This window comes from Lygodium microphyllum, chromosome 24, assembly GCF_053477565.2.
Source record: "Lygodium microphyllum isolate KBCC chromosome 24, Lygodium_microphyllum_v1.1.10, whole genome shotgun sequence".
Lineage (NCBI taxonomy): Eukaryota > Viridiplantae > Streptophyta > Polypodiopsida > Schizaeales > Lygodiaceae > Lygodium > Lygodium microphyllum.
The window spans coordinates 10,751,477-10,770,865 of NC_141158.1; the positions used below are offsets into that span (position 1 = coordinate 10,751,477).

Below are 19,389 nucleotides of genomic sequence, written 5' to 3' on the forward strand. Positions count from 1 at the left end.
TACATAAGCTGCTGCATGGGACCAGTTAGTTTACAGCCTGGAGTGTTGGAAATAGTACACGGTTGACAGGCACAAAGCCTTTTATACTGTAGATGGAGTATTGACTGACATAATAGGACTACAATCGTCACGTTCATATCATCCAACTCAGCTATGAATGCTTTGTAACCTCTCCATGCACCTGTACTTCAACCATTGTATAACACAGCCACTGCAAGAAGCAGTTATATCACTGAAAGATTGTCAAAAATTGTTTGGCTAGATGTTGCAACTGTATTGTATACTTTTGGACACCACATGAAGAACCTGTTGCCTAATACCTATACTTCTTGAAATTAAAGTATATGTTGGAGAGGGCTTGTTGACATGCTAACCAATTATCAGTGACCAGACCAAAGCCGAGCTCTGAATTAGGCCTCCAATTCAAACAGGTATAACATTAGCCTTTGCATTATCCTTGCATCTCAAAATAATCCCATCCATCGTCGTTGGCAGAAGACATCTTTCCCACTAACAACCAGTAGAGACAGGCTCCGTAGGAGGTATAATCATGACAATATTCTCATTCCTCTGAACCATGCCCATAACAGTAACTGTATTCCCTTCTCTGATGTACCCTTCCTTCAGCCTCATCACACGATCGTCACTAGACAAATTACGGGTTGATAGCCAGTGCAGAAAATTAGAAGGGAGCTGTCCATTTTTGCTGGTGATTTCCAAATCAATTTCCTCCTCTACATATGGCGTAACAGTTGCACCATAACCCGCTTTTTACTAAGGCCCGCCTGCCTGACTGGAAATCCGATATGTAAAAATCAACTACTTGGCGCTCTGAATAGCGCAATCCCCAAGTGAAAAAGCGATGCTTTGGCCGTGTAGGCTTTGCTTTCCAAGCTCTATATTCATAAAGCCCACATGATGTGTAAACACATCTGCTCACTCTCTGGAAAGATGATTCAAGGGGAACGCTTCCACATGTTACAATCCAAGTAACTTTGACAAATTGACCATCTTTAGCCTAGCCCAACCCAACATCTAGATAATTAGCAATGTAGCCCGTCACAGCTCCTTTACCAATGCAAGTGTTCCATGACACAACAGTGTAACAGTGTGCTCAGACAACCCATCAAACACATTCTCTGCTTCTACAATGCTCCCACTTTTGCTATACATAGACACCAGGGTACTATAATCATAGTCTGATGTGAATCCTTTCTGAAGGGCATCAACATGTAATGCTTGTCCAATGTAAAGCCTTCTCTCCTTAGCCCTGCTCAATATAGATTGAAAGCATCCCTTCATGCCCACCAGTATGCCTCCAAACTTCTCTCCACTATACTCATATGTGCAAAATAAATGTAAACACAACAACTAAGTATGTACAAAGTAACAAATGTCACACACACACCTTTTGGGTGGTTTTCACACCTCGAATGCACAGCAATACGACATCCACCCCCTCTAATCCTGTGCATCCTCCGGATGGGCCAACTACCCATGATCGTTATCATCAAGATCCATAAACAGATCAATCTCTTCATTATGCATTTTCGGTATATCAACAAGATTATCTGTCATATCATCTGTCTCTTCCATTGGAGTCTCTTCTCGTTGTTCTTCTCTTATAAATTCTTCCAATGCATAATCTTCATCATCTCTTTTCTTGAAAATCTTGATTCTTTTTCCAGCAATAGGAACTCTAAGCACTGTCCCATCCAATTCTGTCAATTCATATGTTGCATTATAAAAAACATGTCTAACTATGTATAGCCCAAACCATCTTTTCACCATCTTCTGAAGTGCAGTATGCTGATTTTCAAGGCTGCTATGAAACCCAATCTCCCTCTTCTATTGCTCTAGGCCGCAAGCGATGCCTACTGTCAAACCTGTCCTTATTCCTTAGTCTAGCAACCTTCAACCTGTCAATAGCTAGTTGAATATCCTCTGGTCTCCTCTCCAACTGTCAAATCCGAAGAGCTAAGAGCTCCTCTCTCGTCAAATCCTCTTGCCAAGGTAAAACTGACCAAGTCAAAGCACAAGTCTCAGTTGGCATAACAGGTTTCTGACCATACATCAACTCTGCAGGCATATATCCTGTGGTAACACTATGAGTCGTACGATCAGCCCACAAAGCAAATGGTAGAAGTCTCGGTCATTCTCCAATCCGTCCTCTGCATGCATGCTTTGGCTAATGCTTTCACTATCGGCGGATGCCCTCTTTCACTCTTCCCATTTCCCTCTGGATTATATGTTGTAGTTAGAGCCAACTTGATTCCTAGCTGAGAGAAAAACTCCCTAGCTTCATCTGCATCCAATTCACCACGATCCACAGTGATCTTACCCACACAACCATACCTGCAGAAAATTTCCTCCAGTAAGAACTTACACACTGCACTAGTGGTCTTCGTTCTCAAAGATCTGCGCTCAACATGATTGGTAAGATCCTCTCTAGCCAAAACAATGTATCTCATCTGCCATAGACCCATAGGCATAGTAACCAAATCAACTACCCACTTATAATGAATGCATAGCGGATAGGTCGGATGAAGCTCATCTCGATGACGCACTACCGAATACATATGGCAGTCTCTGCAAGTCTTAACAAAGTGAGAAACATCTCTATACATGCCTTTCCACCAATATTTCTCCTTGATTTTCTCATAAGTAGCCCACACTCCTCTATGACCAGCCCAAGGACTCTCATGAAACTCCCTCATCACCTGTAGCTGTGTCTCTCTATCGCAGACAACCCGCAAAGGTAATCCACCTCTTTTCTTCGGATGCTTCCAAAGAAATCTGTCCTTGAGAAAATAACCATAGGCTTTCCTTGTGATCTTCTTGAACTCTTCATCTGTCCATTCATCTCTTTTGCTTAGTGTACTAAGGTACCTGCCAATCTGCAACCAATCTCCAACATAGAGATCTTCTATAAAAGCCACAATATCATAGACATGACAAACATGATCAACCATAGTGGCTGAAATTTTTGCATCATCCTCTTCTGCAAGTAGAGTCTCCTCATCATCTTATCTGGCTCTAGACAACATATTTTCCACTAGATTATCCTTCCCTGCTATGTGTTTAAATTCTAGATTTAATCACTTGATGTATGCAATCCATCTCAGCATAGCTATATCCGGAGTAGAGCAACTCGTAATCATATCAATCAATGGTAAGCAATCTGTCTCTACTACAACTGAAGCTCCAATAAAGTATTCCTTGTCACATTTGAGAGCCATGACAATCCCCAGTAGCTTTCTCTTGATTTGCGGATATCTCCTCTGTCTCTCGTTTAGGACTTTCGCCCCAAACCGAATAGCATACCTATTTCCATCTACATCATCTTGACCCACAGCCCAACCTATGCCAATTGGACTAGTGTCAACTGTCAGTACAATAGGCTTCCCACAATTATAATCTGCTTTCCTGAGAGTAGGAGCATTCTGCAATAACTTCTTCAATTTTCGCATGGCTCTAGTGTGGCTCTCATCCCAATAGAATTTTTGCCCCTGTCGAAGCAGCTGATACAAACAAACTGCTATGTGTGAAAAATGAGGTATCCAAATCATATAAAACACACAAGCTCCAATGAATCTCCGTACCTCTGAAGTGGTAGAACAATACTCTGCAATCTTGCCTATAGCATTCACCTTATCAGGTGAGGGTTTCCTGCCATAATACCCACACATATGTCCAACAATGACAACCTCATTCACTCCAAAAACAGATTTTTGCCCTGAAAGTGTCAAGTTCACTTCTTCTAACCTGGCCAAAATCTTCTCACATGCTGAAATATGATCAGCCACAAAGTATCTGCATCCCTGCTCATTTAGACTCTCATTCTTCTCTTCTTCTGCATACCCCTTAATGGGCACATCATCCAAGAAAGGCATAGTAAGCTGAGGTATATAATCACGAAGGACCTTATGCATGGCATTCATCATATGCGCAACAGAATTAGTGGCACCTTGAGGCAAGGTACACATCCTAACAAGCCCAATACGAGTTCTCATGGTGGTTATGTCCCTGCTTTCCAAAGCCAGCTCAAACTGATCATATCCTGAATACAAATCACCTAAAGAATAGATGGCACGTCCAGCAAATGCTTCTGCAAACTCATCCACAACTCGACCTATACCAACATTCCTGATAGTAACTCTGTTCACTAGCTGCATGTCCTGAATAAATCGGAGAGTACCATTCTTCTTTGGAACTGTAAACCACCTGTTTGAGTATGGTGTAGATGAAGGCTCAAGGATTCCCATCCTGATTTTCTCATTCAATAAATCAATCAGCTTTGGCAGGTGTGCCTTAGGCACTGGAATAGGTTGGAGATTCCATAGAATATGAGAAATAGTAAAAATGACCATAGGAGCAACAATATCAGGATTCACACATCCAATCTCATGCGGGAAAAAAGCAAATCCCCTTCCATGTCGCTCAAGCATCTCCTGAAAGCATTGCTTCTCTATGGGTAGCAAGAAATCACCATTTCCAATTTTCAATTCAGCAAGAGTCTCTGCTGAAAATTTATGACCAATATGCTCCGAATCCCTCAAAATTGGTTGTTTAGCAGCCCTCTCTATTTGCTGATCACTGTCAGGTGGAAGCGGTACAGCAACCGGCTTCACCTTCTTATCCACAGTTTTGTATTTCGTGTCAACCCTGGCTTCATTATGCTCTTCTGCATTACTCAAATCTTGCTGTAAATCAGCAATTCTGTACTTCAATGGCTGAATATCCTCAGCCCTCTGCTCTATGGATTGCATAGAAATAGCCCTAAACTTTGGATGCTGAAATACTTCAGCAGTAAACTCTGTTGGCTGAAAGTTTTCAGCCCTCTGTGTCTCTGAAAGCTGATCATAACCAGCTGGAAACTCTGTTTGCTGAATTTCTTCAGCACTCAACACTCTTTGCTGATTTACCTCAGCCTCTGACTCAATCTGTGACACAAAATCTACAATTTCATGAAACATGTCCAGGGACTGCACTAATACATTATTGTGACAATTCTGCATATCAGTTTTCAGCATATCTCTCATCTCTGTCATTGTATGTGTACAAATCACACTGTCATACATGCCATCTATGTGCTCATCATCCTCCAAAATTCCTACATTTTTCAAAATTTTCTCCTTCCTGCATATATACTGCCTGGCAGCTCTAGACAACCTAGAAATCTTCTAATAGCTCATCGAACTGTTTGTTGAAATCCCAACAAAACCGGAGGAGAAAACACCGCTGCCAGGAGGCGAGAACTCCAATCTCCTCTGCTCTATACCACCGTTGTCTCGCGAAACGGTGGTACCTAATGAAAACCCGAATCCCTCACAGTGGGCAAAGGTGCATCTCTGAGAGTATCCCTGTTTCTAACATGGTTCACACATAGAGTCATAAACTGAACTGCTCTCATACCATCTTTACTATGAATCTGTGCATAAGCAGATCCATCATCCATTACCTTTGTTTCCATGCGCATCTCTGTGATGAATGGCTGTCCAAGAATTATGGGATAAGAGCATGAATCCTGCACAAAGAAATGGAAATCCTCCTCTACATCACCAATAGAAACCCTGACACTAGGATAGGCAGCATACAAATCACCTGTAGTGTTATTGGCAGCTCTCATATGCCACCCATGCTCTACATCCATAGGCCATCTGTTACTCTCATAAACTCCACGAACTATGAGATTAATCTTTGAACCATGATCCACCAATGCAACATAAGGCACCTGTTTCTCTCCAATCTTTACCATTGTCTCTGTAGTTGCCCTAGCCCAATGGCTCCGTGAAAAGTGACTACGCGGTATCAAGACAGGCTCATCAATTTCAGCATAATGCATAGGCTGAACCCTCTTCTCTACCTGCGGAAAAACAGAAGCATTTTCAACCATAACCTCATCCTCATCCTCATCCAACTCCCCAATCAAAACTCCCTGTGTATCAGTGGTAGACAATGCATGTATTTTCCTCTTCAGGACCTCCTGAAATTGATCCTGAAACTCTCTTTTTGAGATGCCCAAAACCTCAAAAATAGTGAAAGTCACCTCACTGCCAAGTATCTTGTCATTAAAGATTTTCTTCATGTTCGTAGATGTCTCAATATCGGACATCAATCTAAACCCTGGCTGCTTTCTCTCTCTAGGCTCTTGCCTCTTTTCTCTCTTTTGAGCATCTTCCATCTGTCGATCTGGCCCTGGTCTTGAAGACGGTCCCGTAGTAGGTGGAGTAACAAACTCACCCCCTCTAGTCTTCTTAGCTGCACTTGGATTTTCTTCATCCCTCTTACGCTTCTCCTCAACAAGTACATCTGCTCCCTGAGACTTCGCCAAATAAGCATAAATAGAGTACCTGTCAACAGGCAAGTCCCAACCTGTCTCTGATATGATGCTAGAGCCTGCACTTGTCAAAACAGTTTGTTGAATTTTCCCCTTGTTTGCAATCTCCATAGCATAAGTCCATAGCACTGATTGAGTCTCTGATCCCTTCTCAATCTGGACTCCATATGCAGAAGCATCACCTCTAGCTGTCACATAAGAAGTACGCGCAGCCATGCCATCCACTAACTTCTTCATTCCACCTTTACCAAAGTTGGTAGCAAGTGGAGCTCCTGTCTCAATCAACCAAATCTTACCATCTTGCCCCCAATATACCAAATTCTTCCTCCTTGCATCCTGAAAAGATTCACAATCCCTGCAATGCTGATGGTCCGTACTATCACACCAAATACATCTCTGATCTCTTCTAGGTGCACTAGGAGCACTCCTAGGTGTAGTAGGAGCACTAGAAGAAGTAGTAGACGCAGTCGAAGCAAACTGCTCTTTCAACTTTCCCACCAACTCCGCTTTAACTGATTCCAGTGTCAAATCTATTATGCCTTTGATTATGTCATCAAGAGAGGTAGGCACCGATGGAGCGGATGGTTTTGGAGCAGAAGGTGCAGGCATCGGTCATGGAACAGGAGGAATAGGTGGAGTGGAAATAGTAGGCACTGACATAGGCCAAGAAACTGACTAAGGAGGAGAAGAAATAACAGGGATAGAAGTAGGCATAGGAGCAGATGATGGTGTAGGTGTCATGGAACCATTCTGTAGGCGAGTCTTCCATATCCTCCTCTTGGTCAAAGTCGAGACTGCATCCTGAGCATCCTGCCAATCCGTTTTAATACCCATAGGCTTCGTGCGATCCTCAAGAAGCTCACCCAATTCTTCTTGAAGAGCAGGATCTGCAGCTTGCAAGAAAAGCTCAACTTTTTCAACATCTAATGCTCTTTGTTCAATGGCATCAAGCTAGAATCGTGGAAGAGGCTGAAATAAAGGCTGAAGTATCTCCCATCCTGAAATTTCTGCGACGCTTTCACGTCGGGTTCACCAAAGATGTCAAAGGGTTTGTGAAAGCAAAGTCGCGTCTTCAGAAGACCTTGATAAATTTCTGGATAGAAGATCAGCAAAGATGCGAAGATGAAAGAATCTTTGTACAAAGCTGTTGTCACTATTTTAATAGTGACCTGTTGAGCTAGCAGCCCTTTTCCAGTCTGTAAGAGACACAAAGCAAAACATACATAAGCTGCTGCATGGGACCAGTTAGTTTACAGCCTGGAGTGTTGGAAATAGTACACGGTCGATAGGCACAAAGCCTTTTATACTGTAGACGGAGTATTGACTGACATAATAGGACTACAATCGTCACGTTCATATCATCCAACTCAGCTCTGAATGCTTTGTAACCTCTCCATGCACCTGTACTTCAACCATTGTATAACACAGCCACTGCAAGAAGCAGTTATATCACTGAAAGATTGTCAAAAATTGTTTGGCCAGATGTTGCAACTGTATTGTATACTTTTGGACACCACATGAAGAACCTGTTGCCTAATACCTATACTTCTTGAAATTAAAGTATATGTTGGAGAGGGCTTGTTGACATGCTAACCAATTATCAGTGACCAGACCAAAGCCGAGCTCAGAATTAGGCCTCCAGTTCAAACAGGTATAACATCAGCCTTTGCATTATCCTCGTATCTCAAAATAATCCATCCATCGTCGCTAGCAGAAGACATCTTTCCCACTGACAACCAGTAGAGACAGGCTCCGTAGGAGGTATAATCATGACAATATTCTCATTCCTCTGAACCATGCCCATAAATGTAAATGTATTCCCTTCTCTGATGTACCCTTCCTTCAGCCTCATCACAGGATCGTCACTAGACAAATTATGGGTTGATAGCCAGCGCAGAAAATTAGAAGGGAGCTGTCCATTTTTGCTGGTGATTTCCAAATCAATTTCCTCCTCTACATATGATGTAACAGTTGCACCATAACCCGCTTTTTACTAAGGCCCGCCAGCCTGACTGGAATTCCGATATGTAAAAATCAACTGCTTGGCGCTCTGAATAGCGCAATCCCCAAGTGAAAAAGTGATGCTTTGGCCCTGCAGGCTTTGCTTTCCAAGCTCTATATTCATAAAGCCCACATGATGTGTAAACACATCTGCTCACTCTCTGGAAAGATGATTCAAGGGGAACGCTTCCACATGTTACAATCCAAGTAACTTTGACAAATTGACCATCTTTAGCCTGGCCCAACCCAACATCTAGATAATTAGCAATGTAGCCCGTCACAGCTCCTTTACCAATGCAAGCGTTCCATGACACAAAAGTGTAACAGTGTGCTCAGACAACCCATCAAACATATTCTCTGCTTCTACAATGCTCCCACTTTTGCTATACATAGACACTAGGGTACTATAATCATAGTCTGATGTGAATCCTTTCTGAAGGGCATCAACATGTAACGCTTGTCCAATGTAAAGCCTTCTCTCCTTAGCCCTGCTCAATATAGACTGAAAGCATCCCTTCATGCCACCACTATGCCTCCAAACTTCTCTCCACTATACTCATACACACAAAATAAATGTAAACACAACAACTAAGTATGTACAAAGTAACAAATGTCACACACACAACTTTTGGGTGGTTTTCACACCTCGAATGCACAGCAATACGACAGCGCATAAGTCAAAGACTCGAAGGTGCAGATGAGGGAGAAGACGACATCGAAACAAGCATGGCTTGATGACATAATTGGGGAAGAAGTCAAACTGCAGTCAGAGCTGATTAAGTCAAGGCTTGCAACTAAGAGGATAAGGCAGCTTCTTTGCCTTCCCAGTTGGCGTAGCTTCTTCATAACCTGAACCTTGTTCTGTCCAAGTCTAAGGAGTAAGAGAAGTTGGGCAAACTGGCCCTCAATGGCCTACCTTCCATGTACGGCCATTTTGTTGAAGTGGCAAAAACCAAGACCAAGTATATTGTGATCATTGCTGGAGCCAATTTTGGATGTGGCTCATCCAGTGAGCATGCCCTGGTTGTTCTTGGTGCATCCAGAGTTTATACTAATGATGCAAAATTATATTCAAGGATATTCTTCAGGAATTCAAAGGAGCACAAAGCGAGACTATTATCTTCATCAATAAGTCATATTTCAAGGTGTTACATCATGAGCCTTATCTTTGAAGAAGGTGTTCTAAAGAAATATTGATGCCATCAAATTATCCAAAAGGAAAATGCTTTATCTCATCCTTTGGGACCTGATTATTTCCATCATTTCAATTTTCCTAGAAGTTTCATCACTTCAATTTGCCCCCCTTTCATGTATAACCATGGAAAATTACCCTCTCTTGAAAGCAAGGAGCTTTGAATATCTTTTGAGAAAGATACATGAAACTTATTCTTTGAATGCATCAAATCAAGAATTTGGTGAATTGGATCTTGTGTTTTGAAAATTTGTGAAGATGAAAATTCTTGTTTCCCTTTTCACCTTATCATGCCCTCATTTGTATTCGATGGAATGTGAATTCTAGCTATTCTTTTACTTCAAATATTTAACCTGAATTGAGTACTCTTCATCAGCTACTATTCCCATCTCAAAGCGTCCTTGTGTGGCGAGCAACTTTCACGAATCCCTGCACAAATTCTATGCGACACCGTGTCATCCTCACAAAAGGAACAATGGTAGGAGGCCATGGAAGCTGAGTATGAATCTATTATCTCTAAAGGTACATGGGTTCTAACAATTGAGTTACCACCTAGATGTATAGCTATAAAATGCAAGTGGATTTATAAGACTAAAATAAAAGCAAATGGAACATTTGACAAATTCAAAGCAAAACAAGCTACCAATGGTTTCTCACAAATTGCAGGAGTTGATAATCAAGAAACTTTCTCATGGATGTGAGAGCTTCTTTTCTTAATGGAAATTTAAAACAAGAGATAAACATGGAGCAACCATAGGGATTTATAGTCAAAGATAAGGAAAATCTTGCTTGTTGCAGACTTCATCAGGCACTCTATGGTCTCAAACAATCTTCATGAGCTTGGTATCAAAAGATCGACCCCTTCCATACAAACCAAGATTTTATCTCTTGTTCTTTAGATCCGAACTTATATGTCAAGCGTTGCTATGATAGTTTTGTTATTCTTGACGTTCTATATGTGGATGATACAATACTTGTTTCCAACAATCTCAACTTCCTTCAACAAGTAAAGAAGCTTTTATCTTCTACGTTTGACATGGTCAATATTGGAGACATACACTCATGTCTTGGTAATCAGATTCAACAATATCGAGAAAAGGGTATTTTCTTACTACATCTAACAAAGTTCATTGAAGATATTATTTAGAAGTTTTGTTTGGGTTCCGCACATCCTGCTAGTACTCCTTATCTTGTGAGCTCTACCAAAAACTCACACTTTGTGTGAAATGATGGACAATTAGCATTACATTAACCTTATGCTAATCTTGTTGGATGTCTTTAATTTGTTGGCATAAAATCTTGCCCTGACATTCTTTTTGCTCCAAATTTCATTGGACAACATATTAGCTCTCCATGCCTTAAACATTGGATTGCAACTAAAACTGCAGCTAAACAACTTTTGAAGTATTTGAAAGGCACTAAAGATTTTGGTTTGGTTTATCAGCACCAAAAAAACTTTGATTCCGTACATTCACTTCAAATTTTGGGTTATACAAATGCAAATTGGGCAAGCTATCACTTATCTATGCATTTTACAAGTGGAAATTCTTTCATTATCAATGGTTGTCTTGTTTGTTGGACTAGCAAGAAACAACATTGTGTTGTTGTTTCCACTCTATAGAGGCTAAATATGTAGCTGCATCTTTAGCAGCTCGAGAGTTAGTATGGCTTCAATAAGTTCTATCATATATTGGTCATCCTTCCCTCTCCAACATACCACTTTGATGTGATAACCAAAGTGCTATTAGTATTGCTAAAGACTATGTTCAACATAACAAGTCTAAACATATTGTAGTGCATTATCATTATGTTCGATATGAAGTAAAAGAAAGGAATGATTGAACATTGTCCAAGTGATCAGATGATTGCATATATATTCAACAAAGGACTTAATGAAGCACGCTTCACTCTACTGCACTCGGAACTTGAAGTTGTCTCAACTTAAATATTTGGGAATTCATGTACTCTTACATTGTAGTGCCATTGTACATACTCCTTGTACGGACCATACACTTCACATGTGCACATACACCTCAGGCCTCTTGGTCATCTTTGTACATACATATTCAGTCTCACTTCACATGCATAGATTCACTTTACATGCACACAATAATCCTTCTTGATCATGTTTGTATATTTGTATAGAATCTCGGGTTTTTCCCTTGTGCTCCCTAAGGGTTTTTTCATTCACAGCTAGAGACCTTTGTTTGAGTGGGGATGTTGGAGCTATATATAGCTCACCCTATCTAGACTAGGCTTCACCTATGTATATGCAGAGTATATGCAGATTATGATCAATATGATATAGTCTTTGGGACTGTATATGGTGTGTCTCTTCTCTCTCTATCGCAACTCTACATCTCAACATTGTTGGAGCTATATATAGCTCACCCTATCTAGACTAGCTCTCACCTATATATATATATATAGATTGCAATCAATATGATATAGTCTTTGGGACTGCGTATGGTGTGTCTCTTCTCTCTCTATCGCGTCTCTACATATCTTCTCCCTCTAGATATCAACATTTTCCATGTACTTTATTTACCATCTTAGTAATAGGGTGAGCTATAGTATCCCCTATCTCAATATAACCTAATGACTCTAGAGTGTCCATCTCTCTAAATACTATCCATGAGAATGTAATAAGAGGAACTTATGTCTAAATACCATATATCATTCTTACATGAATCATCAACATTCATAGAATTCATAAATTGCTACATGATAAAGAGCTTCATTCTATTCTCATTATTTTGGCTACTGAAAGCATAATTATATTGGTGCTCTTTTCCATTTCTAATTTTATATTTCTTTTTGAAACTATTATTAGATATATTTTATTTCTCTCCATAAGGCTAGAGTTTTCTACTATCATCAAAATTTCACTATTGGTTCAAACTTGCAACTTTCTCTCTTTGGATCCCCTTCCTCTAAGGATAATCCTCTCCTATTTTGTTGTCTATTATAACTTTAAATATAATCACAATCTTAGCCTTCGCCATAACCTCTATCTCTACTAGTAGAAGGAAAATACCTATTTATAGATACTCTTACTTTGAGAATAAGAGAAATACAAGCAAGGCTTCTTCTCTTCAAGTATCAACATAAAAATAAAATCTAGAAAGTTAGGGATATCATCCTAGGCATAAACATAGATGACCTAAAGTTGTACTTATCTCTCCAAGTCATTTAAACATGCTCAAATAGGATCATTCTCAACTACTAAACTAATAAATCTAAGAGCTTTCACAATACTCTTGATCTTTAATGCATAATCATTCATGGATAGATTCTCTCTTTTAGTGATTTATCTCTCACTTGAGCTATAGCTTTTTGGATTTTATGTTTATCTCAAACAATATTTCCTAATTCTTCCATGCAAATAGAGATGGTTTCAAACTCATCAAAATAGCCCATTATACTTATGTGACCCTCATAGGTAGCCAGTACATTAATTTAGTTATTGTCTCTTCCCAATCCTTTCTCTTATTTATTTCTTCTATGACTATATTTGGCTAAAGGACTTTTGTGGCATTTTCATGTCTCATTCAATGTAATTAATACTTTTTTCCTTGAAGAAATTTATCATCCTAAACTTCCATGTATGATAATTATTATTATCAAGATTATCAATATCTCTTTAAAAGTTTCTAACATTTTGAAAGATAAGAAACTTTGCAAAACTTGCAATTTGCAATAGATGTTGCACCAGTTGAGTACAAAAAAATTGGGTGAAGCTAACTCCTTGATAAATGATGCCATGAAGAGGCAAGCACTAGAATTTTACAAATTGCACAACAATGACTATCTTAAATCTATATGTAGATGGCTTCTGTGTTTGTAACCTAGCAAACTCTTGAAATCTTATAGATCATAATCTATAGTCTTTACATTTGTGAATGGAAAACACTAAAGTTTACAATATACTCAACAACGAATATTGATCAACTTATAAGGCTAGAATAGAGATCAAAAGGACCTTAGATTACAAAAATCACTATAGTATAGGCTCCTATGACTATATTCTAAGGAAAATAAAATAAGATGGAAGATCTTTTTAACTATTGATTGCTTTATTACTATTCTATCCTATTTCCTTCACCTCAGTCTTTGATTGAGCTTTTTGTAGCCATGGGACTAGTCTAATATTATGTAGTTAGACAAGAGAAGCTAGAGGTAAAGTAACCAAGAAAACACATAGAGAAGTAGGGTACGTTGAGAATATCTTCTTCTTCTTTCCTCTTATTCAACTCAAATAACTTAGTCTAAGACATGATAGAAGACTAAATAGAAATGAATACGACATATGTACATGTAGTTACTAAGTGTGAAACCACTAAGGATAGGTAAGGTGGCATAATGAATGTGTCATAACCAAGATTGGACCATGTTTATGTAGTGCAACTTCAAAAATTAGAGAAAAATCCTCCATGCCAATCACCTAATGTGTAAATGATGAGAGTTCTATCATATTTCCAAGGTGTATAGTGGATGTCATCTCATATGTCAATGCTCATCTCATCAAATACTATATCTCTACTTACTTCACTTTGCATGTGACCAAATTATGATACTTGTAGTCATGTTTTAAAAGGAAATAGGTAGTGAATATAAACTTGTAGCCTTTGGATCCAACTTCTTTCTCAACTCATGGCCACATAAATATATATAATGCACACTTTATTATGTAAAAAATCTAGTTTCTTGCTAGTAATCTTCTTGTTTGGCATCACATAATGCACTATAACACTAGAAATGTTGTGTTGCAATAAGAGAAGTTCTATTCATAATCTACACAATTATTGGGACAACGTCAACCCAATCATAATGATGTATGTTTTTTTCCATCCTTAAGGCTCATGAAATTTCTACTATGTTCCCACTCTTCCTTTCAAGAACATCATTCCATACAGAGTATAATTGCATGTACAATATGTCTATATTCCATATTATTTTATGTAAATTACTTGCCTATAAACTATCTTTTAGATTCCATGCTATTTCACAAAATTATGAAAATTCATTGGAGAGAGGTACTCTTTCCCTCCATTTGATCTTATATACTTAGTTTGTGACTTCTTTATTTCTTAATTACATTATTGCAACCATGAAAGTGAGAGAATACCTCACTTTTCTCCATATGATGTATCCATATTTATATTGTATGGTTATTAATAATGAAGGGTACATAATACTTACCTCTAGAAATTGGTGCAATATTGATGGAGCCCTACACATTTGAATATAAAACATCAAGTGAATTCATACATACATGCTATGCTTATTATGCCAAAATGTATATCTTGACTATTTTTCTAAATTGACATGCTTTACAAGCTTTTTGTAGATGAGTCACTTTGAATCTAGGAAAGCCTACAAGAACATCAAATGGTTACATGGACAATTTTATGTCAAAGATAAATATCAACCACAAATCCTAGGTCTTTTGTAAACATATCAGCCCTAGTCTCATGTATATATAAACTAAATTTAAATATTGTACACATACACTTGCCTTTTGCAACTAGCTATTCATTCCTAAAATCTTTCACAAACCAATCATCATGATCACACTTTATTGGCAAATTCCTATTCATCCATTTTCCCAGTAGACTTTTTGTAATGTTAGACATGAAGAACATATAACACCATATTAGAAATTTTGGGAATTTCCCAAGTCCCACTTTGAATGAATGTCTTACTTTTGTGAATGAAAGAGAGCACTATGTTTATGTTTATCTTTAAAGGGCACTTTATATGTTACAAATATGAGATCACACATCTTGAGAGCAATGATGAATGTAAGCTATGTGGCTATTACAAGATTTGGATTTCACCTCTATCTTTTCTAGCATACTAAAAAAATATGATGTTGTATGGTGGTGGAAACATCAAGCAGGCTTAATTGGTATATACCTAGAAAATTTCCAAGTTTAATGTAAGAATACAAAGGTTTGATGGAGTGGAGAGAGAATTTAGAATACAAGAGCCTTAAACATTGTATGAAAATATGTTATCATGACCAAAATTTATAATTTTATGGATTTGAAGATATTATAATACGAGTTTTTTCTTTTAGATATAGCATCATTTAAAGTGAAATGTGTAATTTTCATGAACTAGGACCTTAAAAGAGTCACCACTAACTAGGTGTGGTTTAATAACTTGATCTAATACCATATAGTAATAAGTTTGTATAACCTATGATGTGATGGTTCTTTTTTTGTGTAAACCAATAGACACAAGTATGTCAAATAATTGCTCACCCCATTTACATTTTTTATATGTATATGCATGATATATAAATATATTTTATTCAAAATTTCTATCTATCTTGACAATGTATGGACAAGATGGATATTGGCTTTGGCCAAAATCAACTAGCTTCACACTTTGACTAGCTAAATGAACTTTCATATCATAAAATGAAGATTTATATACTAATCTAGAAGTTTATGTTTTTCTAAGACTAAAGATTTAACATTTGACCAATGGTTTGTGTTTCCAAAGAAATAGACATAACTTTTATTATAAAGTAAGACTTATTTGTTAGCTAAGACATAAAGTACAAAATTGGACTTAAACCACTTTATAAGAAATTTCAACACAATTAACTAATGTTATTGAAAGAATAAAAAACATTAAGTAGATTCTCTCATTGATATTGGTGGCATTTAAAAACACCAAGGTAACTATATAAAACACTTTAAATTTCTAACAAGCATATATTTCATAACAATGCAAAAGCTCTTAATGTAAGGGATATATTTACTATGGAAGTCAAAATTAGTCCATATAGAGTCACTGTCTTGTTGCATCATGTATATTGAAAAAATACAACTTTTGTAGATAGCTACACTACCATTTATGAAATGTTTGTGATATCCTAACTTATGAGCAAGTGGCATTGCTTCCATATCTTTCAAAGTAGAGACTTAAGGAGTCTACTTCAACATGGATAATTGTGAGTTGTTCAATGTAAGTGATAGATGATGTGAGGCATTTGTTGAGTATGTTTGTATAGTAGATGGTCATAAAGTGTAAAATAGGATTTAAACCACTTTATAAGAAATTTCAACACAATTAACTAATGTTATTGAAAGAATAAAAAACATCAAGTAGATTCTCTCATTGATATTGGTGGTGTTTAGAAACACAAAGGTAACTACATAAAACACTTTAAATTTCTAACAAGCATATATTTCATAGCCATACAAAAGCCTTTAATGTAAGGGATATATTTATTATGAAAGTCAAAATTAGTCCATATAGAGTTAGCGCCTTCTTGTTACATCATGTATATTTAAAAAATACAAATTGTGTAGATTTTGTATAAAACATTTAGTTGCACTAACATTAATGAAATGTTTGTGATATCCTAACTCATGAGCAAGTTGCATTGCTTCCATATCTTTCAAAGTAGAGACTAAAGGAGTTTACTTCAACATGGATAATTGTGAGTTGTTCAATGTAAGTGATAGAAGATGTGAGGTATTTATTGAGTATGTTTGTATAGTAGACCGTCATAAAGTACAAAATAGGATTTAAACCACTTTATAAGAAATTTCAACACAATTAACTAATGTTATTGAAAGAATAAAAAACATCAAGTAGATTTTCTCATTGATATTGGTGGTGTTTAGAAACACCAAGGTAACTACATAAAACACTTTAAATTTCTAACAAGCATATATTTCATAGCCATGCAAAAGCCTTTAATGTAAGAGATATATTTATTATGAAAGTCAAAATTAGTTCATATAGAGTCAGCACCTTCTTATTACATCATGTATATTGGGAAAATATAAATTTTGTAGATTTTGTATGAAACGTTTAGTTGCACTACCATTTATGAAATGTTTATGATATCCTAGCTCATGAGCAAGTTGCATTACTTCCATATCTTTCAAAGTAGAGACTAAATGAGTTTGCTTCAACATGGATAATTGTGAGCTGTTCAATGTAAGAGATAGATGACGTGAAGCATTTATTGAGGATGTTTGTATAATAGATGGACTCTTGAAGCAATAAGTAATTGAAGGTTAAACATATATACCATCTTTATCAATCATAGTCTCGTACGGTGGTCATGATGAAGATGAAATACCATCATTCTCTACTCTAGTCCATTCATCAATGACAACCTTGAATTGAGCATACAATTCATGTCCATATTGAACTGGATCCTGTCCATATCAATCAAACTTGATGACTTCACGTGCATCATGGTATTTTCTTAAGCAAGTCAAGTATGGTAGAAGTTCTTTGATCAAGATAGAGTCTTCACGATCAATATCAAATGTCTTTGGATAAATGCAATTCTCAATAGGATTTTGACATTCATTGTAAGGACTGTCATCTATGAGAATAGTCTTGGTATATTGACAAACATCTCCATATTGATTCCATACATACTTCAGAGGCTTGAACATTGCTTCTACTCCCATCTTATCTAGCCTATATATGATTTTGAGTTGATGTCTACGACATTGTTCTTGGCCCCAAATCATGAAGAAATGATACTTCCTTTTTGCATGGATCTCCAAACACTTAATAGCTACCATGACATTCTTATGTAAAGCTATTGACCAAATTCCCACTTGGAATCTTGCAAATAAGGCTTCTAGAAAATCTATACATCCTGGTCAAAGAACAAGTAATTGCTTTCCCATTTGAAAGCTTTGAAACCTTTTAGACTTAGTAAAACATCGTTGTAATAGAAGACCATTGAGATCAAGTATTACACATAATTGTGTTGCATTTCTTATGAAGGAAACATCAATCACATCATTGTGCTCTATTGTTGTTGAATCTGTTAGATATCCAACCATAGATGTCTTAGTTGAAGTTACCAAGAAGAAAAAGAAGCACATTAGATTCATTTACTTCCTCATCATTCTACCTAATGTTTGAGCTATAAGCTAGCATAGAACACTAAAGCAATTTAACTTCACATTGATAAATACATACATAGGTACTACTTAATAAATGATGTCTTAAGAAAAGAGACATTTGACCATGTGGTCAAATCTAACCAAAAGTAATATCATGAGGTGAAAAAAATATATATGATGATTTCTTTGAAGTAAAATCTATTCTAATAAAGTCATTTTTCCATACCTACTTTTTATCGCTAATTATAAGTATACTTGAGATACTAATAATAGATTCTTGTAATTAGTTGCACAAATTATATTATCATTATAATATTTAACATACTCAGTTTCTAAAAAGACCTTCAAAATGGCATGTACAAAGAATGTGTTTATTAGTCCTAATTATTAAAAAAAATTTAAACATGATACTTTTGACCATGTGACCAAAACTATGTCACATATAAGTGACACATGACAATTTAATTGAGATAAGTTATACTCTATTTGGATAAGTTTTCATAGTTTCTTCTTAAGGACTAACCATTCTATTTTTGAACCAGTTATATCCCATAGATATTTAGACTCACAAATTGTAACAAGGATTTTACCTTAATATTCCATATACACATCTCAAAAGATACATTGGAGAGAAATCTTTGTTGCAATATTTACTACTGAGGTAAAACTCATTTGGGAGGTGCAATAAATCTTTTTGGGGGTGTGAAATATATTGTTGCCTCTCTTATCCTAAGGTACATGCATAGACATACACTAGTGATATAGTAAAAGAGGCTATAAGAGATAAGAGATTTGACCATGTGGACAAATCTAACCAAAACTAACATGATAAGATCATAACACAACACATATAAGAGTTTAATTGAAATAAGATCTAAAATAGACTTAAATAAATTTTGCATAGCTAGCTCAAAATTTTCATTATGATAAGTATTCTTACACACTAGATTACAATTAAA

At 36.9% G+C, this 19,389-nt stretch overlaps 1 pseudogene; it reads right to left on the reverse strand.

Moving 5' to 3' along the window:
- Window positions 1-305: 305 nt before the first annotated feature.
- Window positions 306-1,302, reverse strand: LOC148014839 (protein SHOU4-like pseudogene; annotated as a pseudogene).
- Between the last annotated feature and the right edge of the window lie 18,087 nt (window positions 1,303-19,389).